The following is a 12592-nucleotide window of genomic DNA, read 5'->3' on the forward strand; positions in this document are numbered from 1 at the left end:
GTAACAAGTCACATCTGAGATTCTCGGGTACAACTAGTATTGGACAACACATGGACATCCCCTCTGTACGCGGGACACTGGACACTGATGTGCTGTTTTCATCTGAGAATCAGACAAGACTAGGACAAGCCCCTGGGAGTACATCCAGAATTGGTGCCACTTCTGTACGATTTTGGACTGACTTTTTTGTCCGAAAATTGCAAAGAAGAAATATCTGTGTGCATGTACCCGGAATGAGAAAAATACTGCGGAACACAACATACCGTAAATCATCTCCCCGTCACACATATCACACTCTGAGCAATCTAAAGTGAAGAGAAGAGGAGTTATTATGGGACGCTCACAATGTCGCAGCTGAAGCCGCCACAATTATATTCACAATAAGGATTGTCTTCCACTCCGTGTTTTGTAGAGCCCCCCATTACATGTGATTCCAGATACACTCCTTTCTGGAGTGCTACACTGTACAGAGACCCCCATTCTGTGGACATATGGGGGTCTCAGATATGGCCACATCGTACACCATTAGTACTTCCCCCCGGCTGCACCCATGTGATGCTGTGACCAGACCCAGACAATCATATCTGTGACCAGATGATTGGAGGGCACACAGAATGGTGCCACGTACCCCATGTAGCCCCCGGCTGCAGGTTGTGCCCCCTGTCTTACAGTGGATGTTCATCCTGGAGCCATTCTATGTGTCCATGTGCAGTGAATGTACCCCCCGGACATATCCAACTGTATGTCTATACCGGCTATATGTACCTGTACAGTTACAGATGTCGCCTGTTGACCCCCAGTGTAATACGACATTTACCCCCCAGCATGTGGATTTCTCATCCTGGATAATGATTATGGCTTTTCCGTACAACTGAGGTAAAGGTCCGTATGTAGCAGCGTATTCCAGCTCGTCGGATCTCAGTGTCCTCATTTACTGACATAAAGCCTTGTACATGTATAGACATTTCTCGGGTAGTTACCTGTTTCGGGTACATACATGCCAGCAGCATCTGAGAGACAAGAGAAGGAATTATTTATGTATCTATAGCCCCAACATATTCCAGAGACGCTTTCATAAGATTTTTCACAGTTTCACTTCCATTTTCAGAGCACAAAAACACACAATGATTTTTTTGTGACCGAAGCGCGACACTTAAAAAAAACGCTCTTGGCTGCATTTATTCACACATAAAGTGCACTGCCTGCTATCCCCTGCTGTGGCTGTGACAGCTGCAGCAGGGGATTCCTTACATGTGAAACCCCTGGATGCTGTCCAGCCGGCTCCATTGAACGTAGTGAGATGCTGGCAGCCCCCGCAGTGATTTGGGGGGAAGGGCTTTAAATATAAATCATCCCTAGAATGTGTAAAAAAAAAAAAAAAAAATATATATATATATATATATATATATATATACTCACCTCTCCACAGCTATGGGGCTCAGGCACATACAGACGCTTCTTCTACTGAACTTCAATAAAGTGCTTTCAGCAGGCGGGGATTTAAAATCTCTACCTGCCTAAAGGGCTGCCTCTGATTTGCTGAGCACTATGACCAATCAAATGCAGCACTCAGCCACTAAATGACAGCTGAGCGCTGCCTCTGATTGATCTCTGCGCTTAGCCAATTAGAGGCAGCACTCAGCCATTCATTGAATTCAATGTTACAGTGTTCAATGATGTGGGGACTCCCTGTCGGGATGGAAAAATCCTCAGCCATAGCTGTCACAGCTGTGGCAGAGCATTGCGATCTTCTCTGTATGTCTATCGTGCGGCTGCTGCTGCGGCCCGGCCCCATTAACCACAAGGTGAAACCCCTGGATGTCACAAAATCTAGGAATTGCACATCCAAAAAATGCAGAATGCTCTATATTTGTTGCTGCGCATTTTTGTGTGCAGGTAAATATCGGGCATGTGACCGCTGCCATTGGTTCTAATAGATGTGGATCACAAATGCAAGCAACACGTGCAGCAAAAAACGCCCATCTGAGCCCTAATACTATTTATCATTTTCAAATATGTAATAAATCTTTTTCTTTTCTTTTATCTTTTTAGCCCCTCTAAGGGATTAAAACTTGCTTGTACCATATACTGCAATAATTCTGCATAGCAGTACATACAGATGTATCTTCATCTCTGTTATAGACCACCAGGTGCCAGTACAGTATTAGGTTTCTTTCACATGAGCGCATATCAGCCAGCCTTTTGACAACCGGACGATATGCGCTGTGATCTGATGCATTGGATTCTAATGCATCAGATCACATGGGCGTATTTGTGAAATGTAAAAATGCCCGGCCCAGCTAATATAGCACCAGGCGTTTTTATGTTGGACCCAAAACATAGTTCCAGAACTATGTTTTGGGCCAGAATATGTCGGCCGCTGCATGGGCTCCTATGTGAGCCCATGGCAGTGGCCGTAATTGGGAGAGGGTTTAGCAGCTACGCTGCTAAACTCCCTCCCTCTGCTCTCCTCCCCCCATGTAGACTCACCTGTCTTCCTCACCATTCGTTCTGTGCGGGAAGGGGGTGGAGCCAAGTGTTGGTCCACCCCACCTCCTCCCATTGATGCTGTGGACAAGGGTCGGGATGGGGGCGTGATTAGCATCTGCCCTCTCTCCGCCCCTTGTCCATAGCCATCAATGGGAGGAGGTGGGGCAGACTGGCACTTGGCTCCGCCCTGTCCCACCACCTCCCATTGCACAGAACGAGCGGGGCAGAAAAGAGGTGAGCCTGCGATGGGGAGGGAGGGGAAATGGGTGATGGCCTGGTGAGCTCGGCACATTTGTGCCAGGCTTATCAGGCCATCTGAACGTGTGCACAAATGTTTGATTTGTGCGTCCATTCACCAAATTTTTCTCAACCAACGTAGCATATATCGGCAAGGCGTGAAAACAGTCTGCCAATATTCACTCGTGTGAAAGAAGCCTTAGAGTTGCGCATTTGCTATCATTCAGTTCAGGGGGGGGGGGGGGGGCAACGTGCATGCAGAATAATCGTGCCAAGCCACAACAAATTAGCTCAGTAACCCGGTAATGCGGGATTCGTCAGCAGTGTTACGCCTGTAGCAGTTTTAATTACTGCCTATTAAGCCCCGACAGGTTTCAATTCAAGGTTCTGAGCTGCTATGACACCCCATCGGGATCCTCCAATTGCTTTTTGCTGAGATGCTCAGGTTAGCATTGCCCGTGGCATTTAAGTAGTTTCATAGCCATGATAAGAGCTAACTCTGATCCCAGCTGTTCCCTGTGACAGTCCACCCCATATAATGTGCCAATCACATGACATACATTTACATTATGTGGTTGTGAAGTGATAAATATACACACTAGAGACAATTTAATAGGAGAGTTCGATAATCTCATCCTTCCATGGCGTTTTGGACCCCAACTTGGACAAGCTCTATGATGGGTTCCTTGACAACAAGCTGATCACAAAGTGTCCTCGTACTGAGACCCCCAGAAAAAAACTGTAATCTGTGGGAAACCTGGCAGGAATTTGCATGCAGATGTGCTCCTAGAGTCAAAAGCAGAATCCCAGCACAGCAGGACACGGTGCTAACCACTGAGACACCAAGTTGACTTATTTCTGCATTTATTACGGCTCTCAAAAATGTACCATTTTACATTAATGAGACTTAACAAATATTATCATTTTTTGTTGTTTCATAAAATAGACAGGTTCCATAAATGTATGCAGAAGTCATCAGGGTGCCCTGCTTTCCATCAGTCAGATGTCGGAGCTCCAGATTTTAGACTCCTCTGGGGATGAACAAACCCATTAGACTCCTTCACTTCCTTTCTATGTGAAAGTTTTTAAGAAATGCATCCTTCATAGTAGGAGACAAGGGAGTATGTATATTACCATAGGGGTGGAACAAGTGTCTCTGGAGGTGACCCAGCCCTAATATATCATAATGAGTGGTGACAACCTCTGCCCTCTGTAGAGGACAACAATGGGTCCTTTGCAACATGTGATGCAGCGAAGTGAGAGACAAGCTTCTTTAAAGTGGCCTGCAATGTCCTCATGTCAACGGGATTGGATGTAAGGCTTTGCAGCTGCAGACCCTCTAAGTATGACAATGTTTTTCTTTTGTTCATTCTCACCCCTGTTCAGACTTTTCATAGGTTTTGCTTTTAGTGCTGTGAATGTATTAAGTGGCCGATCCCCACAGCTCACTGTCAATGGGGAAGATTTGGTTGACAGTGGACAGCTTTCACCATTCACTCTCAATCATATCTGATTTCACCAATTATCAGTGGGGACCGCCCACTTGACACATGAACAGTGCTATGAGAAGAATTTATTAAGAGAATATGAAAGAATGAGGAGCCTGAACAAAAGAAAAGCACTGGTTGGAGTCAGCATGGCCGCGTCTGTGGGGTAAAGAACAGTAACGTTACCGCTATTCTGGAGGTCAGTACAATTATGGCAATGACAGATATATATATATATTTTGTCTTAATACTTTTGTCATGATAACTTAAAAAAAATTAGTCCCATTTGTGCCGCCTGGATCTGAAGTCTATAACTTTATGATTTTCCTGTACACATATTAAGTTTTAACTGGTAACATTTTGAGGTTTATGCGACCCTTTGATCACTACTTATTCTATTGTTTTGGCAGCTTTTGTTATAATATACCACATTTTTATTACTTTAATGTTTTATTATTTTTTGCACATTAAGATCACTTGTTTTTTTGGCACCTTATTCTATAGCTTATGTTTTTCTGTTTCGGGAGCTGTAAGAAGGCTGTTGGCCATTTTTCTTTGTATCCTTTATATATACTGAGCATTTATCAACTGTCATTTAGATCTTACCATAAAATAGTGCACTGATCATGCAAGTCTGCAGTATCCAAATGGGCGACATGTCTGAGAATATAGAGAGCAAACAAGGCATGAAAATTAAAAACAGGAAGAAACATCAATGATAAGTGGTATATTCTTTTATTACATGACCTGCCCTGTAACTCCAGTATAAGGGCTCTTTCACATGTCGGCCGGTCGCATCATGGCTGCAGGGTGGTTGAAAATCGAATGTACGAGAGGCAGACGTGACCAAGTCATAGCACCTCTTACGTTAGCCCAGGTGCGGCACATATACTCCACAGCCTGGAAGACCATCAAGCGTGAGGGAGAGTTTAGCTCTGCTAAACTCCTCCCCCTTCCCAACCCCTATCCACCCATTGCTGGCTGTCAGCAAAGGAAGGGGGTGGGGCACGAGCTAGTGTGCTAATTTCCTGCCCCATTCTGCCCGTCCCTTTGCCAGCATGGGGCAGAGAGGGATAGAGATTTTAGCAGAGCCGCTGCTAAACTCCCTCCCATCTCCCTTTTCCGGCAGCTCTTATAGGCTCCCATAGGAGTCTATGGGACTGGTCAACATACTCTGCCCTTTTTTGATGTGTCTGAACCTCTGACACAGCTAGTATTCTTTCTATATACCCTTGGAACATTCTCGCTATTTCATAAGGGAGTTGGCTTAGCTTTGTATTATCTCCTATCCATTGGACTGATCTTCTCAGCAGTGAAGCGCTGGTCACATCACCACCACATCAAGGGGAGGTAGAGCCTCTTCCTGCAGCGCTGCGTAAAGCTCTAAAAATGGTGTATCTAGCCTACTACAGCTCCCCGTTCTCTGCCAATCGTCTGGCAGGTAAGCAGGATCTTTCTACAAGGCGCCTTTGACTTCCTCTGCCTATCCCCACTAAGTCCAGGATAGAGGTTGGGCTTAGCATTGGCACTTGGACCATCTTCCTCTCACCATCCCTTTCTGGTCATATCTTGGACTGGAGGGGGCAGGGCTTATCCAGCATCTCCCAGGCCACATTAAACAAGCTGCTATGCCACTGTATTGTGTAAGGGGGGTGTAGAGCACGGCACGCCTTACTTCACTACACCCCCTGTTATCGTGATCAGTAAAGGTCCCAGCGGTTAGAACCTACCAATCTTGTCCTATCATGGGAATAGAGGAATGGTGACTGAGTTGTCATCTCCCTTTTAACTTTCTTTGCAGCTTTTATATTTGTAGTGTAGTAATCTGTTGTAGAGTCATTAATCACCTTTATTGTCACACTACTCAAACCTCTTCAATATTGTAACTTTATTTCTAGCATCTCTCTATCTTATCTTCTGCTCTTGCCATAAACTCACAGTCCTTGGTTCAGAAATCACAAGCTAATTTATCAGAGTTGTTTCAAGATTTGGATTCTGTTTAGCACAAAATGCAGGAATCCATTAATCTACCAGGTGAATGTCACATGACTTTTTAAGTTTTTGCCCCCATAGACTTGTTATTGGGTCTACAGCTAATAAGTGACTGACATTGAACTTCGTACACTACAGGGACAAAAACAGGATTTAAAAAGGGACATTTCCATAATGGCAGCCAGCTATGGTAGCCATGATTCATCTTCCTCCCCCTCTTATCTCGTAAGATGAGGAGGCTGAGGAGCAGATACGGGGATGCACAGCTCTGAAGCCTTCTCTACTCACTTTTTTCAAGTTCTCTTTCGCACTGTATCGTGGTCGCGCTGCCTCTCGGCTGTCACTTGCTGCTTCTAGGATGGATTAAGGATTGAAATTTAGGAAGGATAGAAAAAAACACAAAGAATTGTACTACATCGGGAGCAAGAGATCTCTAGGACTAAGTAGGTTCAATAACCTTTTAGATATTGTAGACCATATTGTTTAACATATATAACAGTCTATGCTCAGAGGCTGTAGGGAGTCACAGTGGTCACAAATGGGACCAAGCATTGGAGCCATGGTGACCCATTCATCCCTTTGTCATATGAGACTCACTGCATGTTGTTTAATGATAAACTTAGTGTCTTGCACCGCAATATTACTTTCAGGCTAAAGTGGGCTACTTATATTGGAGGCTATGACAAGGCTCATTAGTACTTTGGAGGCACAGTGGGGTGTGATTACAACTTTGGGGGCATTAATACTGTGGAAGCACAGTTGGAGCTCATTAGTACTTTGGTGGTACCGATGGCCTATTACTTCTTTGGGGGTGCAGAAGGTTCCATACTACATTGCAGACTCATTGCAGAGAACTGATTACTGTTTGGGGTAAAGAGGACTCATATTACTTTGGGGGCACATAAGGCTTATTATTTTTTTGGAGTGTAGGGGGCTAATTACTATTTTGTGGGCACAATGGGGCTCATTACTATATTAAGGTCACAATATTGGTTCACAGAAGGCTCATTACTACTCTGTGGCACAGAAAGCTAACTTTTACTTTGGGGCATAAAAGTAGCTCATTACTACTTTGGGGACGCAAAGGACTCATTAATACTATGGAGGCGCAATGAGGACTTATTATTACCTTGACATGAAATATGGCTCATTATTACTTTGGGCGCACAATGATGGTTCATTACTGCTTTTAGGGAAACAATGGGGACGAGGTTTGGGGCAGAAGGGGAGGGGGTCATTTTTACTTTTGGGACACTGTGGGAACTTATTACTATTTCGGCATCACAATGGGGGTTCATTATTTCAGTTGGATGAAGAGACTGTTCATTACTACTATGTAGTCATAATGAAAGGCATTATTACTGAGGGGTCTAAAGGCAGCAATTGTATTCTGTGGGGGGAGGTACTGTTACTATGCAGTGAACAGAGAAGTATTGGGGTAGCAGCAGGATTTACTCTGTGCCCAGAGATGAGTCATGATGGGAAACAGTCTGAGATAGGGGAAAGAAAAGAGAAACATCTATGACTACTAACAGAATAAACCTTACCTGTGATCCCTTGGGGGTAATTACAATGTAATCACAGCTCTATGTGTAGATCTTAATTATTATTTGGTGCCAGTAATCTTGTAATACCCTAGAAATACACCGGATGTGCATAAATGTCTAACTTATAGGGGTTGTCCCAATGCTGGCTGTTTTGCTGCCTGAAGCAGACAGCTTCATATAGAGGCGTAACCTGAAGCTCCTGGGCCCCAATGCAAAACCTGTAACAGGGTCCCCAACTATAATACATTTTTCATCGTACTGGGTTTCCTAGATGGAGAAATGAGGTCTTATGAGCCCCCTTAGGCTACTGAGCCCTGGTGCAACTGCATCCTCTGCATCCTCTATAGTTACGCCAGAGGCTTCATATACTAAGCAGTGGACTGGGTTGGTACTGCAGGTTCAGGCTTATTAAAGCGAATGCGACACAAATAAACGTAATTGGTATTGCAGTGTCTGTAAACGACAAAGCTCCTAAAATAATATATTACTTATGCCATACAGTGATTGCCACACAATGTCAGAGCTGGGCTTTTTTGTTTCCATCTGTCAATTCTAACAATATAAAACTTGGGAGATGAATAATAGTTAGCATTCTTCAAAATCCCTGTCTGTCTAGTAAATGAGAAAACATTTACAAGTGATGCATGAGTTCATAGATAATAGAAAAGCTTACCTGCTCCTCTTCTGTGCTGGACTGTGACTACCTTGGCATGGAGCAGGGTTTATATAGGATCCTGGATCACTACTGGAGCCAATTTACATACTTAAACAAAAGTAAGCACACCCAGTGATCCACCCTTCACCATTGTGTAAGTCACAATCAGGTTAGTGTGTGTAGACTGGCAATGAACCAACACAAAGGGTTATAGCAAGTATGCAAATAGGAGATGGTACAATGCCTCTACAGCGCCACCTACAAGAAGGCTGCTCTCCTACAAGTCACTGTCCGAAGTTATAACAGGTTATCCTTTCCTTCTCTAGAATCCTCTGGTATATTCCCAGTTACAAGACCTGTTAAAAGTTTGAACATTGACTTATAGGAAAGCTACCGTCTAATAGTGGGCACTGTAGAGGCATTATGCCATCCTTCATATGCATGCCAAAATTCCCAAAGAAGCATCATATGACTAATTAGATCTCCTCATGGTGATTAGACAGTCGTCACAAAGTGATCTGTACTTCCACCAACCTGAGTTATAGCAAATGACATGGAACTTATCTGATGATAATTCACATCTTTCTATGGCATCTCTGCCGTATGATATCTTACTGGATTACAAAAGTCTTCACATACCATGTGAAAGTACTATATGTAGATGTACCTATAACATTTTGAGAATTTTAGGTGTAGCTAGAAGATTATGGAGACCAATGGAAAAGCTAGCAGACATCTGGATCCTAACCACAGATGATGCCATATAGTGTGCCCCCATACATAATAACAGACAGCAACACAAATGGCTTCCACTATAGAAAGTAAATATATCAAATAAATTATTTCATGAGTAATATGAGAAATTAAGACTAAGGTTAAGAAAAATGTTCACATTTGATGCATATACTGAATATACCAGATTCTCATCTTTTGTAGGTGTGTTGGGGGTTTTCACCCCTCTAGAATATTGCAGACACCTGTTGCAAGAACAATAATTTAATCTTTCAGAGAAACAAGCCAATCCTTATGGCTGGGGACACTTTGAGTGGTATAATATGCTTAGTCTTATCTCCCAGACTCAATGGGTAGAAAGTCTTAGATAAATAACTGTAGAAGAGCTGCAGACAACTTGCGGCAGTCTCATGCTGGGGTGGTGCTCATATATTTGGTGCATATTTAACCATTCGTACACCCGAAAGTCAAATCTATTCCAGTCATGAGTCGACATGTAATATATATATATATATATATATATATATATATATATATATATATATATATATATATATATATAATTTTTTTTTTTTTAATCTTATTTATTTATTTTTTTTAAATGGTGAAGGGGACAGATAGAGGGAAAAGGTAATACATTCTTGTGTAATTATAGCTTGCTCAAAAATATGCAACCTTTTATGCTACAACCTTTCTTAAATTCCCTCCATAGCCTATAGCCATGTCTCATTCGCTCTCTAGCACTCATTGCTGTTTACACCATTTTTTTATAACCTACAACACTACAATACCCCACTGGTATAGTCACCTGTAGATGCATCCTTAGCTCTTTTCAACTTCAACTCTCTCTTGTTTCTGTTGAGCTACATTTAGACCTTTGCCTAGGCCGTTGGGCAACCACTACTTAAAATAGCACAATCAGCACTTTTTCCATGAGTGTTTTAATGTTTTTTGTGTAGTTGCAGTGTTATACTTGCACATAGATAAGACATACAGTACATCATCTTCCCCATACATACAAAGACTTGGCCAACAGTACTGCTGACTGCTAAGTCCAGCTGGAGTGAAATAGAAGGGCAGTGAGGAAGCTCTTGCTAGACACCTCAGGATATGACAGGACAGTGAAATGTTTAGTGGCCCTGAATTATGGAGCTTTTTCACTAATCTTGTGATTCTGGAGTCCAACATTCAGCCAGTGTGTGACCGTCATGTTGGATGGTGCTCAAAAAAGGGAAAGCCAAGAAAGTAGAAAAGTAAGGTGCTTGCACTCACTCACATGCTCCTCCACTTATCTATAGATCTAATATTCTAGTTTGGTAGCCCCCACAGTCTTCTTATCTCCCACTAATTGAGACTGTTTGAAATGTGTCAGTTGGTTAATTATGCTCACTATGGCAGGAAACCAACACAATCATCTAATTAGAAGGAGTTGGAGCAGTTTTGCCTGGAAGAATGGGCACAAATGATCAGCGTCTACATGTACAGATGTAGCAAACTTTAGCTTAACTTGTTGTAGAAAGTTATCACAGTTATCTTATCTTCACACACAAAAGCCATTGAAAAGGTGAATAAGCTGCAGCACAAAACTTTTTCTTAGCTCATTAGGTGTCAAGTCAAATGTTGTTACATTTATACTAAACCTATAGAGACAAACTCAGTGATACTTGCATGTGTGATTGTAGCAAAACAAACTACTGACCTTCACAGGGTAGATACTTATGTTCCTTTCAAGTGGTTGACATGTTGTGTGAATCAAATGATACAAACCCCTCCAAAATCCATTACAATCCATTAGGTTGTAATGCAATAAAAAAGGAAGAGGAGGGTGAATACATTTGCAGTATGTGGCATTGACTATGAGGAATCTATTATGGACTTCAGCACTTTCACCTCGTACAGTACAGGTTATAATGAAGTAGATACTATAACCCCCCCATTCTGGTATCCCCTTTTGTCAGGTGGGGAGAAAATGCAGGTACAAATGTTTTCACAGAAAAGTACATTTCTTGCCAATATATAAACACCAACAATACAAGCCAACAATTGTACTGAGGACTTGGCTTCCAGGATGTGCAAATAATCAGGGACAGTCCATTACTATTAACTTCAGTTTGATTGTTCCTTTGTGTTGTTGGGTATCGGTACAGTACAAGCCTCCGGGCATGATGGGTGCCATAAAGATGACTGCGTTCTATTAAGGGGGAAGAAGGTCTTTTCTCACAGATCTTCTGGTGGTCCGGAAAACCTTAATGAGGTTATCTCATAATGGAACCTTCAGTATTCTGTAGAGATGAGCGAGCACACTCGTCCGAGCATTAGGGTACTCGAGATGCTCCTTACTCGAGACAAACACCACGCGGTACTCGAGTCAATTGCATGTTTAGCGCCATTTTCTAGCCAGTAGACATGCGGGGAAGGCATTACCACTTCCTGCTGTGACGTGCCAGCCCTCTCTCTCCCACAGTAGTGAGTGGATGGGTCGATCAGGTGACCGCCGAGTACTTAAAGTGGTCCCGCCCTCGGCTCGCCTCAGACGCATGCTGGCAGAGGTTAGGGAAAGTGCTGCTGCTCATACAGGGATAGTGTTAGCGTAGGATCCTGTCTTCAAGAACCCCAACGGTCCTTCTTAGGGCTACTCTTCATAGTGTGCATTACTGTTGTGGCTGGCCAGGAGCAGTAATGCACCAATTTATTTTTTTAAGCATCTCGGACTGTTCAGGCTATTACAGCTATACTGTTCTGTGTGTACAGTGCATAAGGCATAGTGTAGGGACACAGCTACTTATATAGGGAAAGTTATATAGTCCTGATCCTCCATGCAAAAACCCCAACGCTCCTTCTTAGGGCTACATCTGACCCGGTGCATTATAGTTGTGGCTGGCTGGGAGCAGTAGTGCATCGGTTTTTGTATGATGCATCTAGAGCCTGTTCCCAGCCTTTCAGTAATAGCTTTCTCAGCCTGCAGTGCCGTACAACCAGCTCTCACCGTGAAACTGCTCTCTAACATCTCCTAGCCTACTGCAAACGACTTCAGTTATGCTGTTCTCTGTCTGCAGTGCATAACACAGAGTTTAGGGACACAGCCACCTCTATAGGGAAAGTTATACAGTCCTCCGGATCCTCTGTACAAAAAAACCCAACGGTCCTTCTTAGGGCTACATCTGAACGTATGCATTATAGTTGTGGCCGGCTGGGAGCAGTAGTGCATCAATTTTTGTATTACACATCCAGGCTTGTTCCCAGCCTGTCAGTAATAGCTTTCTCAGGCTGCTGTGCCGTACAACCAGCTCTCACCGTGAAACTGCACTCTAACATTTCCTAGCCTACTGCAAACTACTTCAGTTATACTGTTCTATGTCTACAGTGCATTAGACAGAGGTCTCACCGCTAAACACTACTGTAATATTTCCTGGGCCACTGCAAAGTATTTCAGCTCTGTTGCTGTGCAGAGC

The 12592-nt window shown here is 43.2% G+C and overlaps 1 long non-coding RNA gene across 1 annotated transcript; it reads right to left on the minus strand.

Annotated features, from left to right (window-relative positions):
• Window positions 1-241: 241 nt before the first annotated feature.
• LOC136619771 (uncharacterized) lies at window positions 242-8481 on the minus strand. The gene is made up of 5 exons (XR_010791024.1): window positions 8427-8481; window positions 6495-6559; window positions 4821-4874; window positions 981-1010; window positions 242-305 (listed from the first exon to the last, which is right to left on the minus strand). It is a non-coding gene; the product is annotated as an uncharacterized lncRNA (long non-coding RNA).
• Window positions 8482-12592: the final 4111 nt, after the last annotated feature.

Source organism: Eleutherodactylus coqui, chromosome 1 (assembly GCF_035609145.1).
Source record: "Eleutherodactylus coqui strain aEleCoq1 chromosome 1, aEleCoq1.hap1, whole genome shotgun sequence".
In the NCBI taxonomy this organism is placed as follows: domain Eukaryota; kingdom Metazoa; phylum Chordata; class Amphibia; order Anura; family Eleutherodactylidae; genus Eleutherodactylus; species Eleutherodactylus coqui.